This window comes from Podarcis vaucheri, assembly GCF_965113315.1.
Source record: "Podarcis vaucheri genome assembly, chromosome: 6".
In the NCBI taxonomy this organism is placed as follows: domain Eukaryota; kingdom Metazoa; phylum Chordata; class Lepidosauria; order Squamata; family Lacertidae; genus Podarcis; species Podarcis vaucheri.
The window spans coordinates 47,838,370-47,850,467 of NC_138764.1; the positions used below are offsets into that span (position 1 = coordinate 47,838,370).

General features: G+C 42.7%; 1 protein-coding gene across 8 annotated transcripts in view; it reads left to right on the forward strand.

The window, feature by feature from the left end:
• The window catches only part of DAB1 (DAB adaptor protein 1), a 586,419-nt gene that overhangs the window by 426,160 nt on the left and 148,161 nt on the right, over positions 1–12,098 (forward strand). The window contains exon 1 of one of the 8 annotated variants that reach the window (XM_082228743.1): positions 5,049–5,130. The exons of the other annotated variants lie outside the window; for them this stretch is intronic. The gene's annotated coding sequence lies outside the window, so the exon portion shown is untranslated. Of the gene's footprint in view, positions 1–5,048; positions 5,131–12,098 lie in introns of those variants that run through there. 8 annotated transcript variants of the gene reach the window in all.

The following is a 12,098-nucleotide window of genomic DNA, read 5'->3' on the forward strand; positions in this document are numbered from 1 at the left end:
TATTTGATGACAGTTACACTTAGATCTCAATAAACTATACCAAGGGTAGTAATGAGGACATGCTATATTTCTCCTTTACGCAAAATAAATTATTCAAGGTGTGAGACATATCCTCATTTTGTTGTATTACTAGGCTTCAATTATTATTATTATTATTATTATTATTATTATTATTATTATTATTATTATTATTATTATGAAGTTCAGTGGCATTTTATTCATTACTGTGAATTAGGTGCTGGATACTTAAATTAGCAACTGATTTTTTTTTAATGCCAAGGACATTATAATTCTGAGCCAAAATTTATTTATTTAATTATTGAGCCACTGTAATGATCTGGCCGCATTACAAAAAACTAAAAGCAGGAGACAGATCTTGCTTATAGGCACTTTTTTGCCTGGTTTCTATAATTATTTTTGCTTCTGCCTGTCACTAAGAAGGGACAGGGTATCTATGAAAGTCCTTGGTCTGCCTCCCTGTTCACTGGTAATCTCGTTCAAGCCAGAAACTATTTTATAAAGCTCTAAAACACACACTAATGAATCAAATGTCTCTTGTATGATGAGCACGATCTCTTTTAGGCTGCTATATGGCCATCTGTTATTTAGGGTTTCATTTATTGATTAGACTTTATTGTGCTATGCGCCTTTCTTTATCAAGAACATTTGGCAGTCTTCAAGCAACTATATCATCTACATTTTTTATAGAAGTGATTCAAAAGATGAAATCCAATGGAGATGTGTTTCACAAGGTGAAATATTGCAGATCGTCTTGGAATTAATGAATGTGATTCATATTAGTTTTCTTATATCTAAGTATGATGAAGAGCAGAACAGCTGATGATTTTCTGCAAAAGCATTAGGGGGAGATAATCAAACCAGGGATAATTAGTTACTATTTTAGTATGGAAAAAGCAAGAGGCATATCTGAGTAGCAGAATGAAATTGGATTATCTGAATGCATCTCTGTATGGCACCCATTCCATTCAGCTAGAAATATAAACTCCGTACTGCTTCTGTAATTCTTAGTTCCTATTTTCTTTTTATATTGTTTGTTAATTGGTTGGCCTTCACCTTCAATAAAATCTGTTTCAAAAGTCATAGTTACAAAGCAAAAACCTCTAGGCATTCCTAGACATATGTGCTTGCATATGTTAGTAAACCATAGTTAGAGGACTGCTGTGAATGCACCAGTGTTGACCACCTGACTTCACCCACTCATAGTGAGAGGAAACAATCCGTGGTCTGTGTCTTAGCTTTATGTCTGAAGCAGGGATTGTGATTTGTTTCACTCCCTGAAAAGTACAAACTGTAACCAATGTTTGCTGGTGAGAAGACTGCCCAGAAAACAAAACAGCATTCACAATAAACCATTAAGTATGGTTTACCATGACATACAAATTAAGCCATTTTTCTTTATGTTACCTCAAACTTAATGTATATTCTTTGAAAAAGATTTTTTTTCTCTTTCGTATATTGTTGAAAATGGAAACAAATTAAGCTGTTAGTTCTGCCTTAGTCATGCAGCCAAGAGTTGTGGATCGAGGGACCGACCCCGCTATGTGAAATAAATACACAAGGACACGTGATATAAGGTTAATGGGCAAGAAAAGGCCACAACTTTATTGATTACAGCAGTGAAAAGGTATTGGCTTAGGCATTGGATGACTATAGGTGGTGGGTTTATTCAACAGTAGGTGGAGCCTGTTGATGCTCATCCAACTATAGGCTCACCCCCTGATGTCACCGAGGGTCGTGCCATGGCCTCCCGCCAAGCAGGCATCGGACAGAATACACGACCACCAGATTCCTTTAACTGAATAACCCACGGTAGATAGCATAGGCGATGGCCACACCTAGCCCTTGACACAGCACAACACATGAATCCAATGCCTAACCTACCCACCAATACCACAAAAGTTGTGACGATTGCTACGAGGTAGGCGAAAAAACCAAAAGGCCTAATGCCAAATGGAAAAATTCCTACCAGGCCCCCCAGCCAACCAGGGCGACCAACCTAAGGTCCATAGCAAGGCCAAAAATCTATACCCTGAGCTAAATGGGAGTGGAGGGTGGGTGACTCGCTGAGGGACGACGACGAATAAGGAGGGGGCGGAGCTAGCACCACAGCATTAAGCTGCTACACACGCCCCCCGGAGGCACCTGGTTGGCCACCTCCGGTGGGCGTGGGCGCCAGCCAGGTAGGAGGGGAGGGGGCTAATGCCCCCTACCAGGGGCGGAGCTCGGTCTCCTGCCCACAACCACTCTCTTCTCTTCCAGGGAGGAGAGTCTCTACCTGAGAGTTTGGGTCAATAAACTCAAGGTTTTTGGTTGGGTCTTTCTTTCTTTCTTTCTTTCTTTCTTTCTTTCTTTCTTTCTTTCTTTCTTTCTTCACTCATTCTTACAAACTGGCAACAGAGTGTCCGTTCATTAAAAGAGATGTCCCACATTCAAGAGTTGAGAAAGTCAGACTTTGCCTTTGAACCGAGACAGACTTCAAAGGTGAACCAGGATGTGATGTCTGCATTAGACGTGTGCGCAGCTTATCTAAACTATGCATATCCTGCTATTCTGACTCACATTAGCATTTTTCTCTCTACCGTCATTTAACTTTCAATCTAACCATATAGCATTCCCATTAATCTAGCTTGGTATTCTGCATTTTCCTCTGCTCAGGTTCAGGACTTGGGTAAAAGAGCTTGCATCAGTGTGTGCTACTACTATGATTTTTGGAGCAGTGGAATATATTATGTATGTTTCAAGGAGCTGATCAGGAAGCTATACTGGTTCAGTCCAGGGGTTGAATGTGGATCGTTGGCTATATTGGAAATAGCCAAATAGATTAATGAATAACATCAGACCAATATGTTTTGCATTTTGTTGCTGTTATTGAGAGTGCTGCTGCTGCTGCCTGTATCCCCCCCCCCCCAATGTTTCCTTAGATGTCCTCCAGAGGCCTTTAAGGTCAACACTTTCTGAAGCAGATAAAACATTATAATTCCTTGAAAGTAAATCAAAAGGATTATGACATCTAGGAAGAAGCTGTTGCCAGACAGCTCATGAACAATATCACTGTGACTGACCCAAAGGCAATACTTAAACTGCCAGTAAAATTGCCCATGGAGTCTGCCAAGAGACCAGATGCTGCTGCTGCTACTGGGGGAAAAAATACCTACTGTAGCTTGGCATTTGTCCTGTAATTGCTTTCCAGGAGAAAATAAACTATAGCATGACAGGAGAAGGTGAATGGCTCCTCACTGTAAACTACCTGGGTGACCTGAAAATGTGTATGCCTTTTTGTGGCATGTTATCCATCTGCTCCATCCTTCATTCTACCCGAGCTGTCTAGTTTTTGATCTCTACTGCAATGGTGATCTTGTTGATGATTTACCACTGCACACCTATTCTTTTTGTCTGTGTTGGGACAGGGGGCTTCCATGGAAGAAAGGGGAGTTGTTATTGTTGTTAGGATGCGTGGGTTGTGTGGCCAGAGCCTACAATAAACTTATTGCATGCACACACAGAGAAAGAAAATAATGATTGTAATAAATGTTCCAGCATGCCAAGGTTTAGATTCTAAACTTTAGAACTACATATTCCATATTAATCAGTTTTGATTTGCTTTTGTTTTTTTTTACCATTTTAAAAGATAAGGTGTTTTTTGCGGGGGCATTTTGCACTAGGCCTACATTCTGGCTGTCATGTTAGTAAATGAATTTGCAGCTTGAATGTTTCATGTGCTCAAAAATTATTTAAAATTCTGTGAATAGTGCTTCATTTTCTGTTCATAACAGTTCTGTGATCACACTAAAGGTATTGCAAAATAACTTTACTCAGAATAATTATCCCAAAATATCTGATACTAATTTCTAAAAGCTGTTCACAAAAGTTTTGATGAGTTAATTTCAACAGATGTTCAATTTGTTAACTTTTAAGTCAAGCACATTTTTTTTAATAGCTGACTCAAATGTGCCCTGTACATCACTTGGAACCTTTGGGAATGAAATTAATTTTGTGAAGATTGACTTCCTGATTTAAGCAGCTGAAGGCCAAACTAAACTTTATGCTGCATGTGTAGCATGCAGTCATGGCTGTGCTCTTTCATTGCAGTATTTAATTTTGGCTTATATGGTGGGGTGGGTGGGAGATTGTCATCAGAACCATAGTCTGTAGGCATCCTGAGGAAAATCAGGCCCACTGCATATTTATAAGGCTTGGGGAAAATAATAATAAAAATAAAAATATAAATAAATAAATAAATAAATAAATAAATAAATAAATAAATAAATTATTACTTATACCCCCCCATCTGGCTGGGCCTCCCCAGCCACTGTAGGCAGCTCCCAACAGAATATTAAAAACATGATAAAACATCAAACATTAAAAAACTTCCCTAAACAGGGCTGCCTTCAGATATCTTCTAAAAGTCAGATAGTTGTTTATTTCCTTGACATCTGGTGGGAGGGTGTTCCACAGGGCGGGTGCCACTACTGAGAAGGCCCTCTGCCTGGCCCCATGTAACTTTGCTTCTCGCAGTGAGGGAACCACCAGAAGGCCTTTGGCACTGGACCTCTGTGAACGATGGGGGTGGAGACGCCCCCATTGTCTCTGAGTTGTTCTGGATCTTTGGCAAGTAAACCAGAATCTCTTCCCCCCTTTTTCCTTTTTTTGCATTCTCGTAATAACTTTGGGGTTTTCCATTAAAAAAAAGAAGCTTTGGGGGGTCCAGATTTTTACTTCTTGAAATATGGCAACCCTAACTAGCTCCACATATTGTCTGTACCAGGTTAGAAAGCTGGCATCTATGTCTTCAGTGGGTTTGAAAGCTCTGACTTTGAGTATGTTCAAATACATGTAAAAAAACTACCTCTTGGTATTTATTCCTCCTCCCCTGGTTCTCTCTGGAGATGACTCTTTGTGACTGGGTAAGTTTCACTTCTCCCCAGCACAGCTTCACTTTAGTAGACATTTAACAGACTTAATTACAACATACTCTGATCTTAGCTGTGTACTTTGCCCCCTCTCATTCCTTAGTCTCTATTTCGCTTTGTAAAAACGGAATCCAGAGCTTCGAAAGAGGGGAGAAAATCCCTTCAGCTTGTCACAATAAGTCGCAACAGCGTAGCATTGGTAACGTACAAATTTACCGTTCCTTTGTTAGTTATTTCAGTGTACAGGAGGTTGGAAAATGGGAGTTTTCATTTACCAAGCATAATACCAGTACTTTAAGACAGTGTTTCAAAGACTATATATTCTAATAATTATCTTACTGAAAGCATGCTAAAGTTCACAGAGCTACTTCAGGACTAAACCAGGTTTGTAGATAATGCAGTGTACGCATAGGGTGCATGGTTTGGTTTGTGGTGGATGTGCTCATGAACAAGGCTTTTTAAATTGTCATATAGACAATTGCCTAGCTGGGTGCATTTGGAGGGTGAGTAGTACAGTAAGTGCAGTTAGCAGAAGCTGGCAAGCTACATTGGAAGCAACCTTGCAGGATGATATCTGGGCAGCCTCAAAGAGGTAGACAGACAGGGAATGCAGAGATAATTTGGCAGCAGGAGCAAAGCTCAGTTGTAAAGCTTCCTTGGAAATGTACCCTCACCCAGTGAATAGTTTGTGTCTTCATAAGAAGGTCTAAGTTACATTTTGAGAATCATGTAATTAGAGCAGATATTAAATAACTGGAAAATAATCATCAATATATAAGAGGCCAGGTAGTTACATCTAATGTTTAAGGCAGAATTAGCTCTTTTGAGCTCATTTGTTGTTGCGTGTTCAGACCCAGAGACCTCCCCCCTTAATAAATTCACACATGACTCAAATTTTAGTTTTGGTTTTTGGCAGAATTTAGGCGACATCTTTATTGATTACAGAAGGTGAGTGGTTGCATAGGCTCTAGTTCAACTAGTTCCCTGCACTCTTGCAGGCAGCGCTGACCCAGGGCACCAGCATAGGCCAGCCAAGGGTGAACACCTGGGAAGGTGAAAAGCCGGGTACAGACTCTGTTGACCACCCAAATGCCCCCCCGGACTCAGGTATGGGCACAAGCCCCTCTCAGGGGTTGACCAAACCAGTTGAGTCCGTGGATTCCTTTAACGGAATACCCTTCACATAGGGATGGCGAGACCACTCCCCAATCCCTATCACCTATCCGCCACATGAACACTGCGCTTGCCGCCAACCACTCACACCTGCAACCAATCCCTTAATCCTGCTGACACAGAGGTCAGCCACAAATCATTCCCAATCACACACAGATGAACCCCATCAAGCCTGTAAAGGGACGCATCACAGAAGGTAATGCCCGGGTGATGGATCACCGTCCCACCCAAGGCCAGAACCTTCTTGGCCACTGCTCTCTGCACTCACTTCCTGGCCCTCTCAGTGGCATCTGGGCATCGGCTACCACACCACACACGTCGCTGCAACATCTGTGACCAAAAAAATTTGAGTCCAGGAAGAGCTGCCTTCAACTCTTCCAAGTCCTCCTGCATGTGGGTCCACAGGCTCAAGCTGGGAGTTTCCAGTAAATTGTTGTCACCCAGCTGCACCACCACCGCCGCAGGTGTGCCTTCCGCAGACACCTTCACCTGCACCATTGGGAGAAGCTCCTCCCAACACATTCCTTGTATGGACACCCAGGAGACGCACACGTGTCCGAGGAGTCTGAGCCTGCGTCCGAATCCAGACTCCGCTGCCCTCCTGCTGGCCCAGTGGACAATGCTGTGCCCGACTCTCCAGACGTGCAGGGCAGGCGGACCTAGGAATGAACAAAACAACATTAATAACTGCACCTAAGTGCCGAATCCAAACATAACCCCTGTATTCCTCAGATTTCCAGTGGCCCAGATCCTTGATCCTGTCGACGGACAGACCCCAGTGCGCAGCAGTAGTAGCTGCACCAATATGAAAGGAATGAGGTGCATTGCACATTACTGCAGCAAATTGATGCCTCCTTAACAGGGACCCAGCCTCGTGAACCAGGAAGGGACTGTCCCCAAGCAGGTGAAGTGACAAATATCTCTTGGCATCCTTTACTGGACAACCCAGAACTGTGTCTGAATCATCATCAGAGGTCTGAGAAGACGCACCAGTAGAAGAGGAGGAATCGCCCTGCGTTTGGAGCGATGACTCCTCTGCCACTTGCCACCAGTTGAAGGGACTCTAGGCACCGGGAGATCCTCCTCCAAAGACTGGACACTGAGCGCCTCCCTTGAAGGAACAGACTGAACGTGCACAGAAATAAAAACATGTGAGGAGCTTGGCTGGGAGAAAATTCCCCTTCCCACATGCTGTGCAGGCTGAAGCCCTGAACTCCCCGAACCTGGGGGTGCCGACTGCGAACAAGGCAGCCCTGACCGAAAGGCCTGCTGCACCATAGCACCCATGCTCCTAGGACGACCCCTAGGACTAGCTGGGACTGGTACTCTGGAAGGCTGAAATTGAGACAGCAAAGCCTCAGAAGGATCGTAAACCTCACTCCCTTTGCTCACATCCGAAGGACCATGAGCCTCAAAAACAGTAGAGGACGTGGAGGGGCCAGGCTGAGCATCAGACTGCCTCCCAAACTGCTGAGCCAGTGACTCAAGTTCTGTATTACAGCAAGTCATAGCAGCAGGGTCTGAGCCAATAATGGCCATAATTGCACTTAAGCGATCCAGCGTAGGCTGATGAACCACATGGGCTGGCACAGAATGCAATGACTGAGAGGGACCCCTAATGACTCTCTTAGAAGGGAGAGCAGGATTGGGATTCCTTTTAATAGGCATCACGATCCTTTTGTATTGTGTAGGGAATGCTAATTACAAATACACAAAAAGACCCAGGCCTTTAAAATGGCACTCCTGCCTCAAAAAGATGGCGCTCCCGCCAATGCAAAATGGCGCTCCTGCCACAACTAGTCAGGAAGAACCAGACCCTGTAACCTAAAATGGCGGCCGGAACAAAACAGAGGTTTTTCCCGCCCTTAACAAATACACGACCCAGCTAAAATGAAAGGGAGCACAATAAAGGCAGGGAGAGGGAACTCTCGCTGCTATGAAACCAATCAAAGGACTTAATGGCATGGCTAAAGGAGCGACAAACGCACTTGCCCAAAGTCGTGTATTAGGCACAAGGCTGCTGCCGCATCCAGAAAAACCAATCAATAAAATGAAAGGGGAGAGCAGCAGCAAGCCCCACAACGGGAGCGCCTAGGGGCTGGAGCACCAGAGGGGCAAAGCCCCGTTAGGAAGGGAAAGGGAAGGAAAGGGGGAGAGGACAACTCAAAAGGAAGAATAAAAAGCAATAACAAAAAAGGGGGAATAAAAAACAGAAAGAAATCACCCGAAGATCCATCAAATGTAAGTCTCTCAGCTGCACAGAGGACATGCTGTTAGCTTGTTCCGAATGCATGGGCCAAAGAGGAAGCTCTGGGTCACCTGCATGGGTATATATAGGTCCCTCGATCTGTTTGGACTGCGCCCCATTGGTCAGATTGGACCCAACATCAAGGCACCTACCAATTGGATGTTGTGGCTAACCAATCAAAACCCACCCACAACACAGGGGGTCAGTCTCCAGGTCTCACCGCAACACATGCCCTCTTTTAGGGAGGACACGATTTGTTGTTTTCTACTCTACAAAGTTAGAGAAGACTTCGTGTACTTTTGTTTTTCATCATAATATAATCATTTTTTGTTTTTTGTTATTATTGATGTGTTTTTGCTTTTGTACGTTACTGTTGTAGAAATCTGTAAAAATTGTGTGTTTTTTAAAGAAGCTCCTTTCAAAAAGATAGATAGGATTTGGGGATTTTAAATCACAGTAGCAGCTGGACTTCATTGTATCATCAAATACATGACAAAAATCTATGAAGAATAATTCTGGTGTGTATAAATAAATTATACGTCTCAGCTAAAATATAACTTGGTGCATCTTGCTCTGTCGCGTTCCAGTTTGTCAAAGAATATAGTGTAAGAAAATGGTAGAAAGTTCTCTTCCTCTGATATTATGTTTAATATCCAACAGGCATGACAGATAAATGATCCAAGTAATTTGGTCATTTCCAATTATATAACAATAGTAAGTGAATATACAGTAGGATCCCAACATGCTGATTTTGCTTATGTGATCACAGCTTTATGTGGATCACCAATAAATGAATAGAAAGGAAGCAGGATATTCTTGCTCTGGAGGCTCTTGTGGGACTGTCCAAGAACTTGCAAGATCTCAGATGATGGGAGTGGTTCTGGGGGGTCATTCTGACTTTGCACAATTTTGCATTTATGTGCAACCATCTGGGAACATAACCCTTGTGTCAGTTGTGGTCACACTATGTTAAAATACAGAATTGGCCAAAGAAGAAGAAAACAAATGAGCAATTGTACCAGCACCAGCACCCTTTATAAATCACAAGTAGTTTATTTCCTCATGTGTATAAAACTATGACTACATTTGCACATAGCAGTATTTTAGAGTTAGAGAGCAAATCGATTTACTTCACGTTCCCAAATGTTTCATTGTTTTCCGCATTGGGCCAATGCAATGCAGTTGAGGGTTTGATGTATTTGGTTATGAAAGGGGACCTGTGAGATATCTCCAAACTTAACCTATTCAGAGATTAAATCTATACCTGTTCACAGGCTTGCTGTGATGATAAATGAATTAAGAATTGAAAGCACGTTGTATGTATACTGAAAAGTGCTATCATTAATGGTATTTCTCTCCCTGATCACATAGTATGGCTAGTTAAGCCTGTCTGCAGATCTAGGTTACATGACTGACAATCTGTGTGGAATTAAGATAATCACGCACATTACAAATTACAATAAATAGGTCAGATGCTCTTGGTGGACTGTACTCTCATCTTCATCTAATTGTTTTTCTTTTTTAAAAAATGAGTAACTATGCATATTCCCAGAGCTTAGGTCAGATGACTTTTTTTCTATATAGAAGGAAAGAAATACATAGCAGATGTGCCTGAAGTACACAGAATCCCAAGAGGCCATGGGAAGTGAATTTTTTTTCTTATGCTTGCTGATTGCTAAGAGAGTTACTGTGACATTGGAAAACTGAAAATGGTCCATCTGTGAAGGATTTTTTCCCACAGAAATAATATTGATGTATTTTAGCGGAATTAGGTGGGGAAGAATAAGGACATGTTTTGGAAGACTAGGACCTCAGTTTAATTGAACTGTGATTATGAGGACAATGGCATGTATAAGTATATTATAATTATACTTTATCTGCTTAATATACTGGGTTGTGAATGAGACAGTGTTGTGTACTTATAAGCACATAGATACTGATTGGATTACTGTCATGCGTTATACGTGGGGCTGCCTCTGAAGATGGGTTGGAAACTTCAGATGGAGCAATGGCCAGATTGCTCCCCAGAACAAGACTGTCTGAGCATATAATGCCAATCCTAGCCTGACTGCACTGACTGCCAATTAGTTTCCAGGCCTAAGTTAAAGTGCTGGTGTTGACCTATAAAGCTGTCTCAATACCTTAAGGACTGCCTCTCTCCATAAAAACCAAACTGGACCCTGTGCTTGTCATCTGAGGCCCTTCTTTATGTCCTCTCTCCTCAAGAGGTTCGATGGGTGGCAGCAAGAGAATGGGCCATTTCTCTGGTGACTTCCCAACAGTGGAACGCTTTCCCCAAAGAGGCTTGCTAGGCACCATCATGTCATGCCTTTAGGCACCAACCAAAACCATTCTTCTTTATTAAGGTCTATGGCCCTTCAATAATCTATGGCCTGTTAAAGCGGGGGGTAGGGTACGACAACAATGGACTGTTATCATGATTATTTTATTATCGCAGTGTCTGTTGTTAAGCTTTCTATTGAGCTTTCAATGCGTTTTTATTACTGATGCTCTGTAAAATGTGTTCTTAATATTGTACACTGCCCTGGGATCTCTTGATAAAGGGTGGTATATAAACCAAATAAACAAATAAATAGATTGACCCAGAATTTGTACCCAGGCTCCTCTTTTCAGAGCCTCCCTCCTCCTATTTCCTGGCTCCATCATAATTTTGACTGTTGTCCCAGTCCAGTAAGAGAGGTCCACACATTGAAGTTGGGCTCCAATCATCACATACTACTGCATTCTGTTGTGTGGATGTCAAATGCTGTGCCAGGAGGCACCTGATGCACATAGATCAAACGGAGGTGTGCATCTGAGCATGCACATACATTGCATTGCATACTGTGGATAGAGTGTGTTTGTGTAAATTTATTTTGTGCTGTGAATGACAGTCAGTATTTATTTTTTATCTAGGACCAGTACATGCAGTTTTTATCTGTTTGTAAGCAATCATGTGCTGCAACACTTCATTGAATGTAGCCATCTCTTTATTAGGATCTATGTCTACAGTTACAGTGGTACCTCGGGTTAAGTACTTAATTTGTTCCAGAGGTCCATTCTTAACCTGAAACTGTTCTTAACCTGAAGCACCACTTTCGCTAATGGGGCCTCCTGCTGCTGCCGCCGCGCCGCCAGACCACGATTTCTGTTCTCATCCTGAAGCAAAGTTCTTAACCCGAGGTACTATTTCTGGGTTAGCAGAGTCTGAAACCTGAAGCGTATGTAACCTGAAGCGTATGTAACCCGAGATACCACTGTACATCTGTAGTGGATGAAATGATGGGACACCACTGCTCCCCTGACCTCCAGTGGGTCACATTGCTGCTGCTTATCAGGAGGTAGTGGGGAGGGGAGAGGTCGGTGCCATACAAAGACCCTGGTTGGGAACAGCAGATTGTATCCACCAATGTATTTGCACTATTCATTAATGGGACTGTGCAAACAGTGGGCTCCCAGAGAGGAGCTTATGGCTGCTTTGCTCCTTCCATGTCCTTTTCACTGACACTGTGTTGCTGATCTGAGCCAGGGTTTGGCTTAGCATGCTGTTCCAACCTGGGCTCAACCTGGATTAAGCTCTCACCTTGTTATTTGGTGCAGCTTGGGATGTGTGAGGATAGACTTTCATCATGGGCATGAGTTTGAACAACATCCAAATCAATTTTTTGCTCACCTCAGTATGGTGCAGGAATAAAATAGACTGGGGAGAGGCAAAGCAACAGTAAACTATTCCCCAGGAACTCACA